Source organism: Thalia democratica, chromosome 1, assembly GCF_965202585.1.
Source record: "Thalia democratica chromosome 1, ktThaDemo2.hap1.1, whole genome shotgun sequence".
Lineage (NCBI taxonomy): Eukaryota > Metazoa > Chordata > Thaliacea > Salpida > Salpidae > Thalia > Thalia democratica.
Window position 1 is genome coordinate 103,402,526 of NC_139165.1, and position 24,366 is coordinate 103,426,891.

Here is a 24,366-nt window from a genome sequence, read left to right on the forward strand (position 1 = left end):
TTTTTATATGATTTTGTTACTGGCACATAAACTAGCATATAATTAAAATAACTTTGGCAAATTAAAGACCTTTCTTAAAAGTTAAGTACTTTATATACTCTATTCACAAACATTCTAACAATTAGAATTTTCATACAATGTAATTATAGAACTAAAGTTTACTATTAACTTTTATTTTATAGGAAAGCTATTAATTTTAATTAATTAGAAAAAAATAGCTTTGTCTAGCTATATATTATATATAGAAATAGAAAACTCTTTTGAATAGAATTTTTTTTGCATAATATTACCTAGTTAAATGCAGTAGGGAAGAATTATTCTACTAATCTAATACTTAAAAAATTACTCATATTAAAAAATATCATATATCATCTCTTATTTGAATCTGATACCTTTAATTCTTTTTTATCTAAGAGGAAGAAAATATTTCAGTTATATTTTTTTTAGATGTAGATAAAGGTTTGTTTTACAAAGTCTTTATTTTTTGTATATTTAGTCCTTACCTAGGTAAAAGTGTACAAGTTATTTACTAAGTAAAAATTATATTTAAATAAGATTTATTTAAGCACTGACAAGATCTTTGACCGAAACTTAGTTTTTGAAATAAGTCTTAAAAGAATAAATTCATAATTTCTCCTCTAGTAGTTGAGATTTCGTTGGTTTTTTTCTTGAAACCAAAATATATAATACTATTATGTTTATAGTTAAAAATAAAATCAAAAACAGAGTTATCTAATATATTTATAACATTAATTTAATATATTAAAACAACAGATCAAACTTAATAGGAGCAAACCTTCGGAAAGGATACTATAAAATTTACATATGGTTTCTAAATACATCATAAACCTAAGTTTCACATAAAAGGTTTTTTTTTTTAATTTCAAGACAAAATTGAGTTTTAATATTTGTTTGCATTGTAACGTGAAATTTAGAACACTTAAACAATTAATTGCGCTTTATTTATATAAATAAACAGAATTCAAATAAACTAAATTAAATCAAATCGGCTAGTTTAAAACACTTTCATAAATAAAGTGTGAAATAGAATACAAATTTCGATATTAATATATTTGTTATATTGATTTTAAAACTTAACTAAAACTAAAACTTTACCTTAAATATAATCTTGGTTTTAAAATTTGAATATTCAATTTTTCAAATAAAAATTTTTAGATTTTATTTAAATAGAAATAACTCCAAAACTAGAAATATGTTTCAATAATTAAACTGAAGCATAAAAGTTCTAAGGTTACTGCTAAATAACTCTACTATTTATATTTTTATAATTCTTTGTTTACAAGCTTTTACTGCATTCTACAAAACCAAAATACTATTTAAAAATTATTTTCGTCTGAAAAAGTCAAAAATAGTTCAGCAATAAAAAATAAAGATTCTAATAGTTTTGCATAAGAATACAAAAATAAAGCAAACTTTTATTAAACAAATTTAAAAACGACTCAAGGATACACTAAGAATTTTAACTAAGATTAAAAAGTTTTTAAAAATTACATGACTAGTTTTTTGTAACCATTTGTGGTTAAGAACTATACATAATTTTTATTTTATTTAATTCTTTGCCCTTTATTCACGTAATTAAAAATAATAATATTTTGCATAATTTTCGTTGTTGTAATTTTTAATTAACCTTTATTGTAAACTTCCCTTACTTTTTAAAACTCAATTGATTGACATTAATTGAATTAATGAATAATTGAATAATTAACATCAATTGATAGTTAAGTTGGTTAAAACATAAACTAGGTAACATTTTTTTAAATTTAAACACAAAAAACACAAAAGAGTAGCAAATTATACTAAATTATTAGTTTTAATTATATTCTAATTTAGTCATTTTATTTTAATTGATAATTAAATTTCATTTTAAATAAGATATATACTACTAATAACTTTTTTAAATCTAAATGTTATTAATTCAAGTGAGTAATAGTCACAGTATTTGAGTATAGTGAAAAAAAGCAAAAGCTTATTCTTAATACCATTTTTTTACTTTCTTAATACTATTTCTTACTTTAAATCAAACATTTGTAAAGATAACTGAAATATACCAGAGTTACTGTATATGATTCGTAAAAGTTTACTCGACAAAAGTGTCTTGCAATATTTTAATTGCTTGAATATTTTTTTTTAATTATATTACGCAAAAACAGATAAATAAAACAATAAATTTTTGTTTCAAAGACCATCGTAACGTAACCTCTTAAAACAAACAAATTGTCGCTTATGCGTTATTTATTAATTACAAAACAAATTCGTTAACTTTAGCTGTACTTTGTTCGGAAATTTTAAACACTGTTACAAACACAGTGTGAGTTCTTTTATTTAATAACAGTAATGTAAAATTAAATATATAAAATTATCAGCTATTATTTAAAATTTTGATATAAAATATTTTGTTAAGAAAAATATATTATAAATTTAGAATTGCATAAACGCATTTATTATTAATTTAGAATAAGAAAATTATACTACATAATTCAGTTATAATTTGTAACTTCATTTTGTTTTTAATTTTAATAGCCTAAATTTAGTTTATGATAACTTTTAAGTTACTTTATATGCAAATGAAAATTAGTTTTATCAGAACATTTTCAAAATTTATTAATAGTCAACTTGTTAAATTTTAAGTGTTACAATATATTTCTGTTTTACATTGTTCTGCGTTTGGAAGTACATTTTGAAAAACTGTCATAAGTACAGTGTAAAATTAGTTTAAAATTTTTAAAGTATTTTAGTTGTTAAAATAATATGTAGTTTAATTGTAAACGCTGTTTAGTTTACAGTGTAAAAAGAATTATAAATAGGTTAAGTAGAAACAAAATTGTACATTGTTATAAAAAATAAAGACAGTGTTGTTGTCAAAAAAACAAATTTCAAAATATTTTGTTTTACAATAAAACATTCGTAGCTTCTTTTTTATTTTGTGTTATTTGACCGATTGATATCATGACCTAAGTTAATAAAAATCTTTAAATTACAAAAAAAAACTTTAATTAAACATTGCATTAAACATTGCATTTTTATTAAAACTTAAATAGCGTTTAAGTTTCAACAACTTTTTAAAATTCATCATAATCATTATTCGCTGAAAACTATACACAACAATAGTTTTTTTCATTATATTAATTTAATAAACAAATATTAGTACATGATATATTTATTTAGTATATACATATTATTAAAATGAATTACAATATGTTTATTCGCTTTAAAACCTTTATAGTCATACTTCTCACATAACTTAAGTAATTTACAAATTTTTAGAAAAACTCAGAAGCATTTATGTTTTTAGGTAAGATGTTAAATTTTTATTACTTTCATATACAGCTAGTTAAGCATTTTATAATACATTATAACTAATATTAAATCTAAAATTATTTAAGACTAAAGCAAAGAAATATACGATTGTAACTATTAAATTGCTTTTAAAATAATGAACACCCAATCAATGATTATAAGACTACATGTGAAATTTTAAGTGAAAGTTTAGAAATTGAATAAATTTTAAAATAATTACTAACAATAGTTAACTTTTAACTGATTTTTTTCTCGCTTGGTTTTGAACAATTAAAATCACGTTAGGTAATAAACAACATCAAATAATAGTTTTTATCTGTGTAGTTATTATTATTTTTGTTTAATATACTCATAATAGTTTTGTCGTACAAGTTTTTTTTTATAGTAACAAATTAACCTCTTTTATCGGAAATTATATATATTTAATGTTTAAAATTATAACTGTTAAACTTTCTATGCGTCAATTAAACACTATTTACGTTAAATGTGTACATATTTATCTAGTATAAAAACTGACTACTTACTTTGTTTTGTTTCTTAATTAAAGAACAAAACAAGACTCTGTCTAAAAATAGTTAAAAGTTGTTTAAATCTTCAAGTATATTTTAGTTACAAATTAATAACAACCTTCTAAGACTGTTATTTGAAATTATTTATGTTAAAGATTTTTGATTACCAGCTATATAAAGTGGTTAGAATCTTAATTAGTAATAAAACGGTTAGCAGTTTTAAGTAGCAATATATGAAAGAACTGAAGTTTAGATGTACATCTAAACTAATGTGCAAAATTTTAGCTAAAAAAATTCAGAAAAAAAAAACATGTTTTCATTTATATTAATAGTAGTAAATTAAATAACTGGTATTTTAAAACTTTAATTGAATATATAAATCGTCTAATTACACTGAATATTATTCTTTTAACGTTGTCTAAAAAATGAGGTTAAAGAAAGTAATATATATATATGTAAATTTTGATAAAACTATACTTTTATAAGTTATACTTAATTTTTATTGCTAATTTTTTATTAATTAATCAAATATTGTCTAAAGCAGATCTTCTGTAGTTTTGAATTTTAACTAGATTATACATGATACTTTATAAAAATTCATAGTATTAACGTTTTCTTTTCATATAATTTAAAGCTACTAACTATTGTTTAAAATAATTTTGTTAGAGTTTTATCTACTTAGTATTATTGTTTGCTACAATATCATATTTGTATGTATTTCATAGTCCATTATGAAGCAGAATGTAGTATTTATATTATTATTATTATTTGCTTGATTCAACTTAAATGTTTAATTTTTTTACATTACAAACAATAACAAAATAATAGAGTAAACTTTTACATTGATATAAGTAATGTTAAATAATAAATTTAGTTATATGGGTTTTGCAAGTGAATTTTGTGTTTTATTATTTAATATAAATAAAATAAAGTGCCTCTGATGTTTTAATCAGAATTATATTACAATGTTATTTTGTTTTTTGTTTTGCAATGTTGAATTTACGAATCAAAGTCCAGTCACTTAAAAAGGACAAACAAGTCAAAAATCATAATCGTAAACTTTTTCACTAAACATTTTAAAATTAAAATAAAAATGATTTTTTAGTATCTAAACTTTAATTTCTAAGTAATTACTTCAACTATTATTATTATTTCCTTTAAAAGTTAAAAAAAAAAATGCTTTTTATTTAAAATTAAGTTTTGCAAGTTCGATAAATATTTTTAATGTTTTATTAAATATTATAATAGATGAAAAACCAATATAAACGCAGAGGTTTTAAAACTTTTACTTTACATTGTTCGTGACAGTGTTACAAATTTAGCTCGTTATGGTGAACTATATAGATTTTTATTTTTTTTACTAAAAGTTGCAAACTATAGTTTGTTAGTTTAATATGAAGTGCCGACACTAAAAACCCTTTTCAAACTTAATTGAGTTTAGTAATTTTTATTTTTTAATTTAAAGAGTTTACGACTTTCATTGTACTAAATAAAAAAAATATCTTTTTATACCGCAATTGGTTAATATACGATCAATCAATAAATGTTTTCTGTCTTCAACATTTGTCAATAAAAATTTGTAATTCTACAGTAAATAGTTCATTGAACTTTAATTTCGTGTTTTGAAATTTTTTTAAATTTTGAAAATCGTTTGTAACAAATCGATTTCATGATTGTTGCGGAATATTATGTATATACATTTACTAAATATGAAAGTATCCCTACTTAGAACAGCTCAATTATGATACCAGTTTAAGTATTTGTTTAAAAGCAATGCTGCAAGCAGTTACTTGTTATACTTTTTGTTAATATCTTTCATACTTATAATTTAAATTCGTAAAAAAGTATTCAAATCAACATATTTAAGTTAAACAAGCAAATACGTTTATATCTCGATAGTTTTTGTCGAGCTTTCAATATGCATATATTGTAAGGTACAATGCTTGAAATACAGAATACCAAGCGTTATAAAGCTTATAAATCAGAAATTTTGCTGTAAAATTTGCTTTATTTGAAAACTAACTTGTTTTGATAGATTTTAAGTTTAACGATTTACTACACTAGTTTAAACAAATAATTTTCTTATTAATTGTTTTTTTAAAAACTTTAAATAAACATGAAAAAAAGTATATATAAAAGAAAGTATGCGTAAACTTTTAAAGAATCTGTTGATAATTTTAGTTATACTTCAAATAATATCATATATCAATTTACAAATAAATTATCTCAATGCAAACTAATAACAACATTTCAGCACATAACTATACAAAAAGTGTATAAAATAAATATTAACTACATAAATTTGTAAGTCTTGTAATAAATTTTAATAAATAAGAATATGTTAAGTACTACACTAGTGTGTTTGAATATTATTTAAGTTTCTAGGTAAACAACAATCATATTAAATACTAAAATTTTTCTAAATAAAAACTCGGTTTTACCTTTTCTTAAATCTTGAGCAAGAAAAAAATTCGAGCATCATTAATATAATATTAATCAAAATAATTTAAATACTATTTTTAATGTTATGTTTACTACTATAACTTTATCATGTGTGTATTGTTAAATTAAAATTCTAACAAAAACTACTATGTAATTATGCTTATTAGTAATTATTTAATTAATTTGAAATATTGGACTTTCTATGACTTATCTTTATTTAAAATATAAAAACAACTACCAAGCAATCTTAGTTAGAAAGTCCTATTGACTAATTTAATATATGACTATTAACTTGTATTGATTAAATTTTTATCAGTAATTACTTATTTATTTTCGTTTAAACTTTCTAGATATTAAAAACGAAAAATAAAAATTTGTTTTTTTAATTTGGTTTTGACGTGTAGAAAATCCTTTGATTTACTGCGTAATAAAATTTTTTGATCAATTGTTTACTTTTTTTAACAATTTTGAACTTTTATCAATCAATGGCAGTTTTAAAGTAACTACACACTTTTCAGGTCCTACTGTTTTTTTGTGTAATTTTTTTAATTAGTAAATTAATCTAGTGTTTACAAATACAAACAGCTAAAAATAGCCTTTAAATAGCTGTCTAATGAAACAATAACCAAAACACTTTAGTTGCAAAGCTTTCGTCCTTTATTTAGAACATTTTCAATGCAAAAATACGGCTATAAAAACAAAAATTAAAATTAAAATATAATATATAAATAAATATATATATATATAAATTTCTTTAATTGATAAAAGACATATATTAATACCCATAAAACACTTTAAATAAATAATTTTTTACTAAATAAAAAACACATTTACTTTATTCCTATAATATTAATAAGAGTTTTGTTTTATAAAATTACATATAAGAAGCTCGTAAGTTTCACTAAAGAGAAAACAAAACTTTTCCCTTTAGGTAAAATATCTTTTAAAAAACCAGCGAGTCTAAGAACTTTTTAAACAATTTTAGTCAAATTGCAAAAAAAAAACAAACGAATGCTAAATTAAGCAAAAAATGTGAAAAATGCGCACTATGTGGAAATCATGGCAAACACAAAAACATGGTATTTGAATAAGAAATTATAAGCATTCAGGGTGAGACAATAAAATTAAAACCGAATCTTAACAGCAAGATTTATGGAATTTACGCAGCTATATGCACAAAATGTAATAGCAACTATGTAGGACAAACTAAAAATAGCTTCAGTACAAAATGGACGTCACATAGACTTAGTTGGGTAGATCAAAGTCAAATTTTAACCCAAAATATATAACAAATGAAAGTGCCTAATGTAGACACTACTATTTTAAACACAAGAACGTTCTACAGAGAGAAGGTTTTGATGAAGCGTATGAAGTTGTTTTTTTGGAAGAACCAGATTTAAAGAATCTTGACTATAAAGAATTTTTTTGGATAAATAAATTCATATCAAATATTAATTTAGCTAAAACACAATACAGTGATTTATAGGGGTAGAATAGTTAAAGTACATATTGTTAGATGCATCTTTTTTGTATTTTTTTGTATATATTTGTGTTATTTAGAAAATCTTAAACTACTTTTAATTCGGATACTGTTATGGTGGCCATTTGTAATTGCAGCTTGCAGCTCGTATTCAATTAAATGTTTCCTATATTTAGTTAAAATTAAATTGTTTAAATTCATTCTGTTGTTCGTTGAAGTTAAAATTCAACGAAATATGCTTTATAATAAAACCATATTTGTATTAAAACTTCTGAATATTTGACTTTTTAAAGCATAAACTTCATGTGCAATATATTCTTTTTGACTTTAATAATTGTTGTCTTTACTACTTTATATAGCTTATTTTAAAAAATTATAAGCAAATAGGCTTCCGAGCGACTGCGTATGTCAGTGTTTTTATAGTTTGAACTGGCAACATAAATTAATACTTTAATTAGTGGTAGTTTTTTATCTGATATAGTTCTATTAGTAATATTCCCTAATAGTCATAATATCGATTTTTATACAAGCTATTGTTAAAATAAATTTAAAGATAAAATAAAATAAATAAAATAATTGAATTAAACCAACTTTTAGATGTAAACGATTAAGTTCATATTTATGTGATGTTTTATGACAAAAAAAAAAAATTGATTATTCCTTACTTAACCGATTGCAGTATAAAAGTATGTAGTTATAAAGAACAACTTATGTCGTACATTAAATCATATTAAACTATTATTCCAAATAAACGTCATAAACTTTAAAGTTTTAATTGTTAAGCGCTAATTGACGGGACGTGTTAAAATAAATAAACTGTAGTTTGCACAATCTGATTCATATCTAAAAGGTTAAAATATACAATGGCATAACTTAACAAATTTAATTTTAAAACACTGTCACGAATACAGTGTAAAATATAAACATTAAATAACAGCACTCATTTAATAGTCATTAATAAATTTTAAAAATAAATAATATTAAGTTTTATTTAACTTAAAAAACTAAAAAAAAATATAGTATATATATATATATATATATATATATATATATATATATATATGTATAAAAAGTTATAATTAATAGTGAGCAAAATATAAAAATTGTTAATAATATAAATACTTCGATGATAATAAAAAATATTTTTGTTTTTCATAACATTATTCTACATAATTATTATACAGATTTCTGATAAAGTTATTTTAAATCATAGTTGCTACCTCTAAACTACGCATATTAAGCACAATTGTATAATATATAAGTATATGAATGTTCAAAATTTGCTTTCTCAGATCTAACTACTTCACGTAATATATATGCTATAAAAGAAATACTTTTTTTATAATCCAAATAGTTAAGACATTTACTAATTTTTTTCTTACTTGCCTAAAACTTGTATGTTTAAATAACTGTAAAAGAAGGTTATTCAGTCTTTTTTGTAGAACTAATTTTTTTATTCTGTAATTATTAGATACAATATGATTTTTTACTAAGTTTTTAGTCTAAATTTTACACATTAGTATATATATATATATATATAAAATCGAGTTGTTGCAAGTATTGCTACTTAAAAATGTAAAACAAAAACCTTTTTCTTACATGTATAGATTATACAAACTTTAAAAGCTGGTATTAAAAAGATTAAAAAACATTTTATAAATTTTTTAAAGGTTAAAAAACTATTTTCAGACCCACATAAAATAGCTTAAAATTTTTATATTTGTTCTAGTTTCTTAAATGTTATTATAAATTTATTAGACTTTAGTTGTAACTACAACTAAATGACAACTTAATTGAAATTTGAAAATATAATACAAGTCACTTTAAAATAAATTTTATATCGATATAGTTATTATCTTATATTACTAATAACAATATCAATTAATAAAAAGTCTGACTTTTTAGAAATTCAAACTCTACTGTATTAAGTTTGTTAAAATTTTAAGTAAATTGGTTTTTACGCATGAATAGTTATTTTGTATTTATTAATAGTTGCCTAAAACGTGCTTATTCTTATTTTGTTGAAGCCTGAAGAGATTAACTATCTGTCTTTCGAAACAGCTGTTGTTAAACAAAATAAACTATAGCACTCTATTTGTATTATATTAAACACATTTCGTTGATAATTTAAAGAGAAAATTATTACATAAAAATAAATTACTCAACGTAAGAGAAAATGTATAAATATTTGTCATTATTACTTTTGAAACTAAAACTTAATTTTTGTTGTGTTTTAAATCTGTTAATTTAATCTGAATATATTTTTAGTTTTGAAAACGTACAAACATCAATTGTCAAATGAAGACCAAATATAAAGAACTTACACTACTTTGAAGTTTAAATAAGTACTAGACATATAAGCATAACATATAAATAAGATTTCAAAATGTTTCTTTAGTTTATGAATTACCCAAGTCTGTTTTTTTGTATTAATTTGATTGTATCCTAACTAGAAGTTAAATTTTTACGGTAAAAACGGTAGAATTTGAAAACTAATAATTTTATACGTTTTTGCTTGTGTAAATTAGCTGTATTTTTTTTTTTATGTTAATCACTTAACTTTTTTTAGAAGTCAAATAGCAATTTTTATAATGGTTTAAAAAAATTTAACTACTAAAAGATATCTAATTATTTTATTTAATAAAAAATTTATATTTACAAAACTTAACTTAAATGTTTAATTTTAATATATTTTATAATTTTTTTTAACAAAATAGTTTTAAGTAATAAGAATCAAGTCTTAATTTCAGTATGACTAATAATTACAAATAAACTTTTATTAAAAAAACTGTTAGATTTTGAGGTTTAACAAGCTTAATATTTTTTTTGAACTAAAAGGTTGTTTTTACAAAACTTGAATGACTCTCAAGTTTAACAGTTTCTAAGTAAGGTTTGGCTTTATTGAACTTGGTGTATTTCATGGTAATGTAAGTTAAACTAATTTTCAATTATGTTTAAAAATTTTGTATGTATTGCAATTTAGTGTTGATCAGCTTATACAGTGTTATTTGTTTTATTAAATCTTAAAATGCTAAGAAAAACAATACATTTCATATTTATAGGCAAAAATCCACTTGTAAACATAATGTTTTATTTTCAATCAACGTTCAAATAATAATTAAAATATTTTTAGAATTTTAAGAATCTAACCTCCTAATTTTAGTTTTTAGTTCAGAGATTATTAATCAGTTGAGTACTTATCATTAATATGTAGGAATATTTTCAAAAACAAATATTTAAATCTGAACAAAAATATAAATCTTGGTAAACGTAAATTGCTTACTATGATGTTATATACATTTTTTTAATTTGTCTTGAATACGGAAAAAAATGAAAACTTTTAAACATCGTATCTTAATCGATTTAAGAAATAAAATCTTAGACTTTTTAAAAGGTTAGTTGAAATTTATTCTGACAAATGTTTATGTAACTACACAATATTTTATGTTTGTTATTTCAAATTTCAAATACTTTTGTATTTATTTGTTAATTATTGGCTTATAAATTGTACAGTGTGCAGTGTTTTAACATACATGTAGATAGACTAACAAGTGTTAGCTTTAAATTTACTTATTTTGTTTGCTTAATATATTAGTATCTTTAATTTGAGATTTATAAAGTTTGTAACCACAATTAAGTGGTAGAATAATTGTATTTGTGGTGTGCGATGACAATTACTTTATACATAGTTTTATTAGACGTTTTTTAATTAGAATAAGTATTTACAAAACCTTTTATTTATATATACTTTAAACGTTACTTTTAATATTTTTTTTAGTTTTAAAAATTAATTAAAAACAAAAGAAGTGTTGAATTGTTACTTTTCTTCAAAAAGATTGCTAATTCATAAAAACTTTGTCTATATTCTCTAAGTTTTTGTTTAGGTGTAAATTCATTTGTTTTCGCTTAAACGATATTATATTAAGCACAAAAAATCTACATATTCGACCCCTTGATTATGAAGATAAAATATTAAACTATATTATTAGTTTTAAGTTCTTTTAAATAATTATTTCTAATCTAGCTTACTTCATTAAAAAAAGTACTAAACATTAAACTAGTAATAAAAAGTACATTAGCTAGACCTAGCAAAACTACTGGCTAAAAATTTCAGCTTTGTTAAAAACAAAAATTACAGAGAAGCAATTATCTAAAAACCAGCAGTTTAGAATTTGTTTTCAAAACATTTTCAAGTTTTTAAACTCTTTAGTGCATTAAAATATTCTAATAATTCTATTTGAGTTACTCAACAAATATTCATCTAAACATCTTAAAATTATAATTTTTTTTAGTTTGATTCGGATAAATACTAACTAATATAAAAAATTGTTGTACATATTCCCACAAGAAACAGAATTACCTTTTCCTGTTTAGTTTGACGTATACACCTTTTTACCATTAAATCTAGTTTACAATTACAAGTTCAATAAAAAATAATCTAATTGGTTGATGTTCTTATGTTTTTTTTTAAGTTTGTAGCCGGTAGTCGTACTGGTATTAAAAACATTTTAAATTATGGTAATTTATAGTTTTTATCTTTATAAAATATTGATATTTTTATTATATATATTCATAAATGTTTGCTTGTACAATTTATATTATAATAAATAGTTAATGTTTATAAGTAGTAATCCACGTATTTATTGTTGAACATTTGTGCCTTTTTCTCGTTCAAAAAAAAAAGTAAGGTTTATAAAAGTCCTAGATAAAACTAGTTACATCTAGTTAAAAAACTATGTGAATTTGATTGTTTAATATCTAATAGCTAACTATTAAGATTTTATTTAATGATTGTCACTTTAGATGACACTAGTTATATCTATAGATATATAAAACATTCTTGAATACAGTTACAATAGATTATACTGATTCGGAAGCATACAAAAAAAATAGTTTTACCCTGACAAAAAGTGGTCATTAGATATTTCATAAAAGCTCATTATAAGCAGTACCATGTGTTTTAATTGATGTAATTATATTATTCTTTTTCTATTTTATATGGTGCGTTTTTCTCACAAAACACTAAAAATGTTTGTAAATTAGCTTTAGAAACTTTTTAATATGAACTATTCAAAGGTTTTAAAAATTTATTTACCTTTTTGTTTTGTTTTTCAAAACGAAAAAAAACAAATTACTACTAACAAAAACACATTTCACCTAAAAGTAACTAAGTACGACTAAATTCAAAAGTAAAGCAATATTTTAAAAAACGAAAGTACAAATAATGAAGCCATACAGATAATTTTATTTTATAAGTTTTTTTAGGTTCATTAAGAATAATCAGAACTATCAGAGCAATTTTTGACTATAATAATGTAGTAGTTTACTGAAACGAATTCAAAGTTTTTTTTCGATTATGTATTTGAACAGTTAGTCCTTCTTACTATCACTTTAAAGGTACGATAATTATTGAACATTTAGTTAAGTCATGTTTTCTTTATTCCTATATAAAGATTTGTTTTAAAATGACGATTTTACCTATTTTAGAAATTTTGTGCCTACCTAGGCAAAAATGTACCTCTTAAGTAAATTACCATTAATTATTAACCTATTGAGTTTAAAGTCAAGAAAAAGATAAAAAAAGCAAAACTTTTTAAAAAACTTATAACAAAAATGTGAAATATTAGAACAATAAATTAAACTAAGTTGTATTTATTGAATCTGAAAGGACAATAAAACCACTACTACATGCTGGCTTGAAAACACACAAATAATTTGAAATTTATTTTTTCACAAAACACGTTTAAATTTTATCAATGTATTTAAAGATATCAACTAAAACTTTTATTAAATTTGTAGTTATATAAAAGATAAAAATTTAATGTAGTTTTTAGTAACATTAATAAAACATGAGGTAAACACTTCAATTTTTAATTTCTAAACTTTAATTAACTTTATAGCATGTCAAATTCAGGTAACTGTTATAAAATTATAGTAAAAAAATAATTTTCTAAAATTATTAACAAATCATTGTGATTTCTGAATAGTATATATTACAGTTTGTAAACGATTTATATAAGGGTAATAACATCAGCAAAGTAAAAGCATTTTTACAAAAGATGTTATAAACTTAAGTTAGACAAAAAAGAATAACTTTGTAAAAGTTCAAACTACAGTTCAGTTTTAATTTTCTAAATGCTTCGTAATGTTACATTTTGAAACACACAAACAGTTGATCAAACTTTATTTATATAAATAAACCAAGTTCATTTTAGCTTTGTCCAAATATATAAGTTAGTTAAAACACTATCATGACAGTGTAAAATAAAATAAAGAAGTTAGTACCTGTTAAACTAAAACTAATTTGTTTATTGTAACTAAATACTAAAGTAATATTGCTACTACTAATATTTTAAAAAATCAATTAGTAATAAAAACTTACATTTTTATGTATTTTGTAGTAAAATAAATAAATAATAAATAATAAATAAGTAAAATCAACAAACTTAAGTTTCTAATTTTTAAAATTAATCTAAAGTCTGTCTAATTTAGTTACTTACTTTAAAAGCAACGTAACAAAAACATATTATTAAAATAGCTGAATAATCATTAACATTTTTTTTTAAATCTTCTACAATATATGAGATAGAAAAAAAATGTCCTATACAAATGATGTAATAAATTCATGTTAAATAAAAAGTAATATTTTACAATAAATTCAAAAGAAAAATTTTAGTTTTTAAGTACTTTTTTACGTAAAATTTTAAAACACACAAACAATTAAACGCGCGTTATTTTACTTAATCAATTATTTAAATATTAGTATTCCTCTTTTACATATAAGAATTTTAAACACTGATATGAATACAGTGTAACACTAAGTAAATAATTTGGCATCTGGTAAACTAGAATTTGATTTTGTAACGTATTTAAATACTTATGTTATATTGTTGCTTCATAAATTTCATATCAAAAATATTCAAGTTATATCGGTATTTTTAAAAAATTAGGGATGTATTTATTGATAATTAAAATAAAAATCTTATAAAATAACTAAAAAGTTTACAAAAAAAACCTCAAACATGTTATATAAGAAAATTCAAAAAGATACAGTCATATGGTACATTTTTTGAAAAAAACTCTGGACCACCATCTCAAAATATTTCAACTGGAGCACCTAAGAGACAAATGAACGATGCAAATTTTTAAATATCCCATTTGAGTCAGAATTATTTGTACCTATTTTGACTATTTGTTGTTCTGTTCAAACTGAAAGTCTGACAGCAGCTTCAGAAAGTTACTACCCTTTAAAATGAAAAAAATATCTGAGACAATTTATTTAAATTAAGTTTTGGAATCAATGGTAGGCGAATTATTTGATGCAATTAAGTTATAACCTTCGTAATTTTTCGAGGACATTGAGTTTCATTTCTTAATCCCTGTCAGTAAATAATTGATTTTATCCGCTTCTTTATTGCAGTGACCTCTTGATGAACAGAATGCGACACTTAAACAACTTTTTTCTTACTAAAAAATAACTATTTAACTCTCATCATTTTGAAATATACTGCTATATGGTTGAAGCTTATTATGACTTAGTTCATTTTTACGATCACATCACACGATGGCCCCATCCATCAAAATCAAAGAATAGCAAACTATTTAAGACTCATACAATTCTAATGGTAGTTGGTATTTGATGATAGTAAAACTAGCTTAAATTTAATAATTAAGCTTTATTATCTGTTAATCTTTTAAGGTTTCATCCTTAACTCAGTCAAAAGTCACAGTTGAAAATTGTCTCTAACTTGATAACTTGTAATGATACATTCACTGTCTAACAAACGTAATAAAGCTAGTATTTCAAAATCACTAATCAAAACTTCATATTTTGTTTCATAAATGGCTTACACTGTATGACGTGACATTGCATCTGGAGTACAATGTAATTTTACATTTTTTTGTAGAGTCTTAAACTGCCACAAAATACTTTTCTACTTTAAATGCAAACGGCAGAGATTTACAATCTCATTAAGTTTGCTGCTTTTAAAAACTTTACTAGTTATTTGTGATCAGTCAAAAGTTATAGCAGTAGACCCACATTCGTACTTTTTAGTTATAAAAACATTTTTTAGAGTTTTTCCTTAAATACACTTATATGAGAAATTGAATAGTCGGAATTTCTGTTGTCTGAAACTAAACTCTATTTTACCATAGCTGCTAGTTTGAAACTTATTGGCAATGAATTTTCAAACAGTAATATATTAGTATTATTTTTCCATATAGTTTGTTTACGAAGTAGCTGTTATATAAATATCTCAATAAACCAAATCACTCTTTATACTTTTTTTTCAAATGATAATTTGATGTTGTAAGAAGGTAGTTATTATGAAACTGACAAAAAATACCTTTTGAATGCTAATATGTTAATTAAAAGCAGATAAATCTTTTGTTTGTTTTATTATGTTATACAAGGACTTAAAATGAAATAAATCAAGTTAAACCAAATTACGGAAAACAATTTGACATAAATATATTTTTTCTCAGCGGGCCACTTTTACCTGCTTGCGGGCCACAAAATTTTCTTTCTCAAGCCGCATTAACTAAAAAAATAAACTTGCTCGCGGCCCGCAGATTTACTCTTCGCGGGTCTCAGTTTGTCGACCCCTGGAATAATCTATTAATGGAATGACATTCAAATAACTTAGCTGTTTAAACAACTTTATATATTAGGAAAATTGATTGAACTTCTTTTTATATTTATAGATTTTTAATTAAATTATATTCTAAATTATGTAAGTTTTTTGTTCAAAAGAAAAGGTAAACTGACTTTTTTCATTGTGAAAATGAACTTTGTGTTTTGAAACCTTAACTTTATTTATAGTTTTAAAAACTTTTTAAAATTAAAATTTTAGTTATATATAGTTTAGTTTTGTCACTGGTTGTACTATTTAAAAGGTAATAAAAATTATAATTTATAGATAAGTTATAATAGATAATAATAGATAAGTTTAGAAGAAGTGTAAAATAGGAAACATTTTTTAAGAGCGTTTTTGCAAATACTGTATAATAATATTTCAAAACTTATATCAAGAATATTATCAAAAATTCAATGAAATGTTTGATACTACTTGTTTAATTAAGCATTAAAAAAGTCTCAATATACTAAATTACCTATTAAAAAAAAAACACAAAGGTCATGTTTTTAACTATGTTTGAGCAAAGTGAATTCATTCATACATTTAGTTAAATAAGATTTTAATTAGCTACTTTAAAGCTTCTTGTGATGTGACGCAGACAAACAGTTGCTTAATCTTAGAAATTATACTGATGTTATTTAATATCTTAATTTTAGTGTCGTTAAACTATGTAGTATTATGCTTTACAACATTAAATATTTAAAAAATATGCTTAACATAACAGCCAACTATTAGCATTTTAACTTAACTTTAAAGCAATTCAATGTGGTTGTTTGAAGTTTTATTTGGCATACTAGTTTATAAATGAAACTTACAGTAAGAATATTATAGTTTTAAGTATCTCAAATCTTCCCTTGGTTGTGTGTTGTTCTTCGTGAATTTTTGGCTTTATTAAAATCGTTTTAAATAAAAAGTCATTTTATTTTACAAAAAAAAATCTACAAAGTTAGAAGTACTCGTTACATTGCCTAAAGTACTTTCAAAAAAATTCGTCTTCAGTAGGTAATTATTTTAGAACTAAATTAATTCAAAATTTTCTTGCATATATAAAGTTTTAAAAAAGTTATTATGACGTAATTATAAATCAATTTTTAAAGTAAACTTTGTATATAAAGGGCTGACTTTGAAAATTTGAAAAGTTTTTCAAATAGTAAACCTTATTAGTACCTCTAGTTTAAACTCGCAAAACATAAATGAAATAAAATCAAATCAAAGACAAAGGACTAAATGAAATTAAACTGTTAAACTTTGATGTGTTTGATTTAATGTGTTATAGTACTTTAAAATGTAAAAAGAAAATAAAAGTACTAATAAAAATAGTAATCGAGATTATTGTTGGTTAAAGTTGAAAATCAAAAACAAACAGAGTAAATAATCATAATAAATAAGTCGATAAAAGTAATAGTGCGTATTACCTTAAGTTGTTAAGATATTTAGAAAATTATAATTAAAATCTTTAAAAACATTTATGGATTTAGATTTATGGAAAAAAAAAGTTTACCAGAAAATTATTTGAATAAACAAAAAATATTTTAGTCGCTGCAGATGTACAAGGCTTATACCCTAACATAAGTCGAGAAATAGTTAAAATTAGTTTGTCAAATGCAATCAAAAAGTGCACAAAATATTCTAAACAAGTAAATAAAACTTTCGTCGATTTTAAAATGTTTTGTTTAGAAAATGTAGTAGTGCAAAACGGAACATCATTCTATTCGCAAGTAAACGGAATTGTTACCGGATATAACAATTATGTTTCAATTGCTAATATTGCGCTACATCATATAATACTACAAGTTAAAACAGCTTTACAAACATAAATACTTTTCAAGCGTTTATATCAATGAAATTATCTTTTTATCCAAACAAGAACAGCCATAGATAATATCAAAGACAAACTTAAATTTGTTTTTCAAAAGTATGATTTGAAACTTATTTTTGGAGAAATTTCTCACCAAAGTAAAAACAAAGAGTTGGACTTTTTAGATGTCAATCACATCATAAATGAAGAAGAAAAAGGAGGGTTTTATGTAAGAAATTACATAAAGCCTACCGCTATCAATAGGGTTTACATCAATGGAAGATCTTAATATCCTCGCTCAATTTACAAATCTATTGTATTTAGCGAATCTATAAGATTAAGAAGGTTGTGTGAACGAGGTTGTGACTATTTGGAAGCTTTGAAACTATTGAAAAATAAGTTCATAAAATTATACTTTTACGAGGGTTTAGTTGTAGAGATGCTGGAAAAAACAGAAAAATGAAAAGATCGGTTCAGACCACTAACAAAAAGAACGAAGGAAAGTAACAAAAACATAAGTATTTGGACGACAATCTTTCCAAACTTGCTTAAATTGACAGAAGGAGAAAAACAATTCAATTAAAACGTGATGATAACATACAAACGACCGCAGACTATTGCAACTTTACTAACTAGCTAAAAGATATTAGCTTATGAAGTTAATAATGAAGAAGTAGTTTCATCCCCTTGTGGTAAATTTTTAATCGGAACGAAACAGTTTTAGTAAATAAGGTAACTACAAACAACATGTTTAAATTATTCTGTTAAACTTATAAATTAAATTAAACTATAATCATTTTTAAGTTAACGCAACAAAGCTTTAATTGAAATTTCTTGATAACTTTTAAAAACTAAAAAACTAAAAGTATAAAAAATATTTTCAATATTACTATTAGTTTTTACAAATAGCTTAGCAATTAAAGGAGTATATCTAAACAATCTAAAGTATCATAATTTTATTTAGCATCTAATTTACACAAATTGGTATTTTTTTATGAACTGCAAACAAGCTTAAACAAGCACAAGTTAGAACAAATTAACATTATATAGAGGTTAAAAACTGACAGCTTATTTTGTGACTAAAATTACTAAACATAGCCTTAATAAACAATTATACTTTATGTCAACATTTATTAGTTATTTAACATATTACATTGTATATTACATTGTATATTATGTTGTGTATTGCATAAAAAAATTTTAATGAAACTTTGGTTTTATAACACATGACTTAAAAGATTATGTAGCTTTTTACGATACGTACCGTAAAAAATTGCTACGAATACCAACAACATTTACTTAATTTTTTTGTTGTAATTATATTACAGTGAAATTTAAAAAAAAAATAGTTGATAACAGTTTAAATACAAATGCTAGATGGCAAGTTAAAAACGTCAGTAGCACTAAAAACCTTTTAAATACAAAATAGTAGGGTTAGCAATTTGTAACTAGCAGTTATGCTAGCATTTTAGTAAAATTATTTAAACTAGTTTGACCAGTTTTGTTTCTAAATCGATGCAAAGAACTAAAGAAATAAAACAAGTTTAAATTTTTTGTAATAGAAACATAGAATGATTAATAACTTGTTTAAATTAGTTTAACAATCATTTAAGTATGTATACATTTCTAATTTGCTTACAGTCTCTCCTAGTCTATTTTAATTACTCTAATACTTATTCTGTTTATTAATTAATACTTAAAACATGCTTATGAAAATATTATTTCTATTAATTATTACAATCTTTAGTTATTTCCATGTTTTATATTGTTTTGTTATTACTTAATAAGAATGAGTAACATTAAATCTGTTCAGTAAAGTTATCGATAGATTTGGTTTTTATTTTCTAAATCAAAAAAAATTAACTAATTATAAATTAAACATTTTAAAGTTTAAAAATATATTTTAAAATATACTTTAGTAAACAGTAAACCATTTATAAAGTAAAAACTAATTTTTATATACAAATTTTAAATTTTGATAGAAACAAATTTTTCTATAAAAGGTTTATGCTTCATTATGTTTAAGTCTAAGGTTATCACGTTGTTATATTAATATTGAAAATATTAATTTCTTCAAAAATTGTTTAAGTTAGAGGGGTTTAGTTTTCAATTTAAAATGTATTATTGCTTGTACTTTTGAGAAATTTTTTGTAACACAGCTAAATTATTCAAATCTTAAAAGTACTTAAAAACAAATACTTTAATACAAAAATATCATAAGCGTAATCTATAAACATAAGTATAGTTAAAAAAAATTATGGAAACATTAAAAAAACATTTGTTTTTGATTTAAACTAAAATAAAGATTTTTTAAGTTGTTTGCTGTGTTAAATATGAAACTGGATATATAACGTTCAAAAATTAACAGTCGACTTGTAAACATACTAAATAGTAAAAAATTTAACATTTCGTTAAAACAAATTATTTGTTTTCCGTCAAGTAGTAATTTTATTTCACTAGTATTTTATTTGGTTTATACATAGAACTTTTTATTTAATTTTAGTAATCCTTTTTAACGTTTTGCTTATGTTATTAAAACTTTTGAGAAAGCTTTTGAGAAAACTTCGCGTTTCGAAAGTAATCGCGGAGAACATTTTTATTCTAAAATTAAAATCAATGTTTTAACAAAATCGAAAACTTCCTTAATAGATTTAGATTTCCTAATACCGTTTAAGTTAATTTACACTTAATCTTATAAAATTTAGCTTATTCTAAATTTGTCACAAAAATTTTATAACTATTGATTATAAACATATTTAACTAATTTAGGATTAATTAACCTTATAACATATATAATATATATAATTAACCTGTTACAACATTTTACTATAAGTTAAAATACAAGTTTTAACTAAATAGAATTTATACAAATACTTACTTTCCGTAGAGCATTAATGATATTATAACAATTAAGTTCACCTATTTGTTACTCTAACATCCTTTACCCCTCATAACCATTATAGACCTTTTAGTTTTAATGACCCTAGGTCAGATTATTATACTACTTGTAAGACGGATGGATATACATTTACAAAACTTTCTTCTGTTTATTAGACATTTTCAATGTAATAAAATAAACGGCTTATTAAAAATATTTGAACGTTGAAAAGTAATGTTAAGTATAAACAAATATTTGCGATTTGTTTTTAAGCGTTTTTGTTAAAAAGAAAGAAGAAATTTTTATTAAACTAAAACTTTATAATCGCCTATAAGAAAAGTTTTAATACAAAAAAAACCTAAAAATATACTTAATTATCAAAAATCATTTTAATTAAACAATTGTCCAATTATTGGATGTTTATTAATAAGATGCTCATTTTTTACACAACATATGATAAATTTATTTGAGGTGAACATTAAAATCTTTTTTTTTTTGAGTAAGAAAATAAGAAACGAAACTTTGAGACTATCTTAGCTAGTATTGCATAAAAGTATTAGTTATCGAAAAATCTTCAAAAAATACGTACTATGCAGCTTAAATAGTTAAGTTTCATAAAACTTACCAAAGTTAGCGGATTGTCAAATTTATTTGGAAATAATAAATATTTATGCAAACTTTTTCTTTTAATATAGAGTAGGTTTTAAATCTCAAAAGAAAAATTACCTTGAAAATTGGTGCGTCTTTTCTTACTCTTCATTTCATATCCAAAGTTTTGTAAAAGTGAAAGTTTTGCACTGAAAATCAAATACTTCTAGGTTGTATTTAATTTAAACTTTGTAAAATTTTGTGCGCCTTAAACTTGTATGTTGCCCATCCCTAGTCTACACACAGAACTTTTTTAAATATTTTTTTTTGTTTAATCCCTTTTACTGCGGTTACTAATTATTGTACTTGTAACAGTATGAAACTGTCAATAAAATTTAATAGTAAATAATGACATTATTTAATAATTTAATTAAGTTTCTTATTTTAAAATATCCAGGTAGATATTGTAAAATAAATATATTTAACAAATTTAAGTACTTTGCGAGTTATTAATAACCATAAATGCAACTTTAAATATAAAATGTTAAAACAATGTCAGTAATATCCATGATTTTGATTGTTTTATAGTAACTTTATACGCCTAATAATTTATTTTTTATATGATTTACTTTTTCTTAACAATAAAATTAAGTATAGTTAATATTCGTTTACAACTAAAGTGATAACTAATTTGAGTAAACAATTAAATAATTTTTGAGAAATAGCATATAATAGCGAGTTACTTTTAAATTTTATCTACAAGCAAAATGAGGTCTATTTAATTTATATTTATTTATAAAAGTCGAAGTATCAAACAAAAATTATTACAAAGCATTTGTTATATTTATAAAATAAATGAGAAAAACTTGAAATCGTAAATTTATTTTCGTTTATAGTTAGCTATAACAAAAAATATCAATATACTAACAAAATAAAGTAAGAAAAAAAAAATAATCAAGTAATATTTAAAAAATAAAAAATAAAATTACGTAAGAAGTGTAGAACCAGCCAGAAAAACTGTCGCATAATTATGCTCCTACTGACGTCATAGTTTTATAAACTGCAAATACAATTTTAACCAGTTTCTATATAAATAAAATCATAACGTAACATATAAGTAAATTGTTCCGCAATTACGTAAGAACTAAAATTTGAAAGTCACAGTAATGTGGCTAAACATAACAAAAAAGTACTTAAACATACATACTTTTTTATACAAAAAAGTCAGCTTGCAAAGCTGTTTTAATTTTGAATTAACAAATTTTTTTATTTATAAACTTTATCATTTTTTCTAATCAAATTCAAGCACTAAATCTTCTTAACATAAAACAATTTATTTAAAGTTTACCATAAATACACTTACTAAGTATATAATATTTAATTTCTGTAAATATAAAATTTAACAAATATCTGAAAAAAAAAATAAAAACATAACGACAACGAAAGTAATCAAAAATTTTAAACGTATTTAAGGCTTTATTTTAAGTTAATAAAACTAAATATAGAGTTGGCATTAAAAAGAATACAGCATCAAGTATATTTTTGAATAAAGTCAAACTAGTGAAAGTTTTTAATTAAACTTTTAAGTTTAGTTATGTTTAGTAGAAAAAAAACACACTTTTGCTTTATAAAAACAATTACATACAAGAAACTTATATTTACATAAGTTAATAGTAAATTTAGAAAACTAAATATCAACAAAATCAATTTAATTTAGTACTACTGAAACTAAACTGTTTATTAGGATTACATTTTACAAAATTAAACATATTTTAGATATTTAATTTAGTTTATATAAGATACAAAATTCCGGTTTAGTAAAAGTTAAACTTTGATTTTAAACGTAAAATAAAACAGTTAAATATTTTGTAAAAACAAAGAGTTTTTTTCCTTAATAAAATGTTTGTTTATTAAATTTGTACTTAGACTATTATATTTAAGTTTAGTATTCTATTTTTTATTGTAAATAAATGTTTTTCTAAACCGAACTTAACATTTTTGTTTTCATACTATTTCGTCTTTTGTTTTTTATTTGAGTTGCTTTCGATTATGCATGATTGAACAACAATTAAAAAACCGCTTTTCATGTTAAAACATGAAGCAACTGTTTGCTGGTATTGATCCGTCATTAGCATTTAATTTACCCTGCAACATTGAATTAATTGTCGACTAGGCATTAAAGACTGATAATAAAACTAGTTATACTATACTAGTTTTATATACTTTTACTAGTTATAGTTTACTAGTTTTAACATAACCCATAAAAAAGCGCTAAACGTTTAATACTTTAAGTTTTAACCAGTTTAGTTAAAATGGTTATTTAAATGTCACTTAATTTATTATTCGATCATTCTAAAATACTAAATAATAACTGGATACTTTAAAAGTGCAATATGTTATGAAATTATAAAATAATGGTGTACAGTTTTTATATGCCTTGTTATTTACAATAATTACTAAATCCAATTTCAAGTATTAAAAATAAACTGAAACTATTTTAAAGTTTTATTTAAAATTTTATTACATATAAGTTATTAAGATTAATGGTAATCATTATAACAAAAAGATAAATACAACTTACAACACTTATATGTGCTTAACTTCGTTAAATCGAAAATAAAATAATGTTTTTTTTTAATTGTGTAAATTGTTAGTATCTTTTTATTTTACTCATGTTTTATTATGTTAAAAAGACACTAAAATTAGTTAATAAA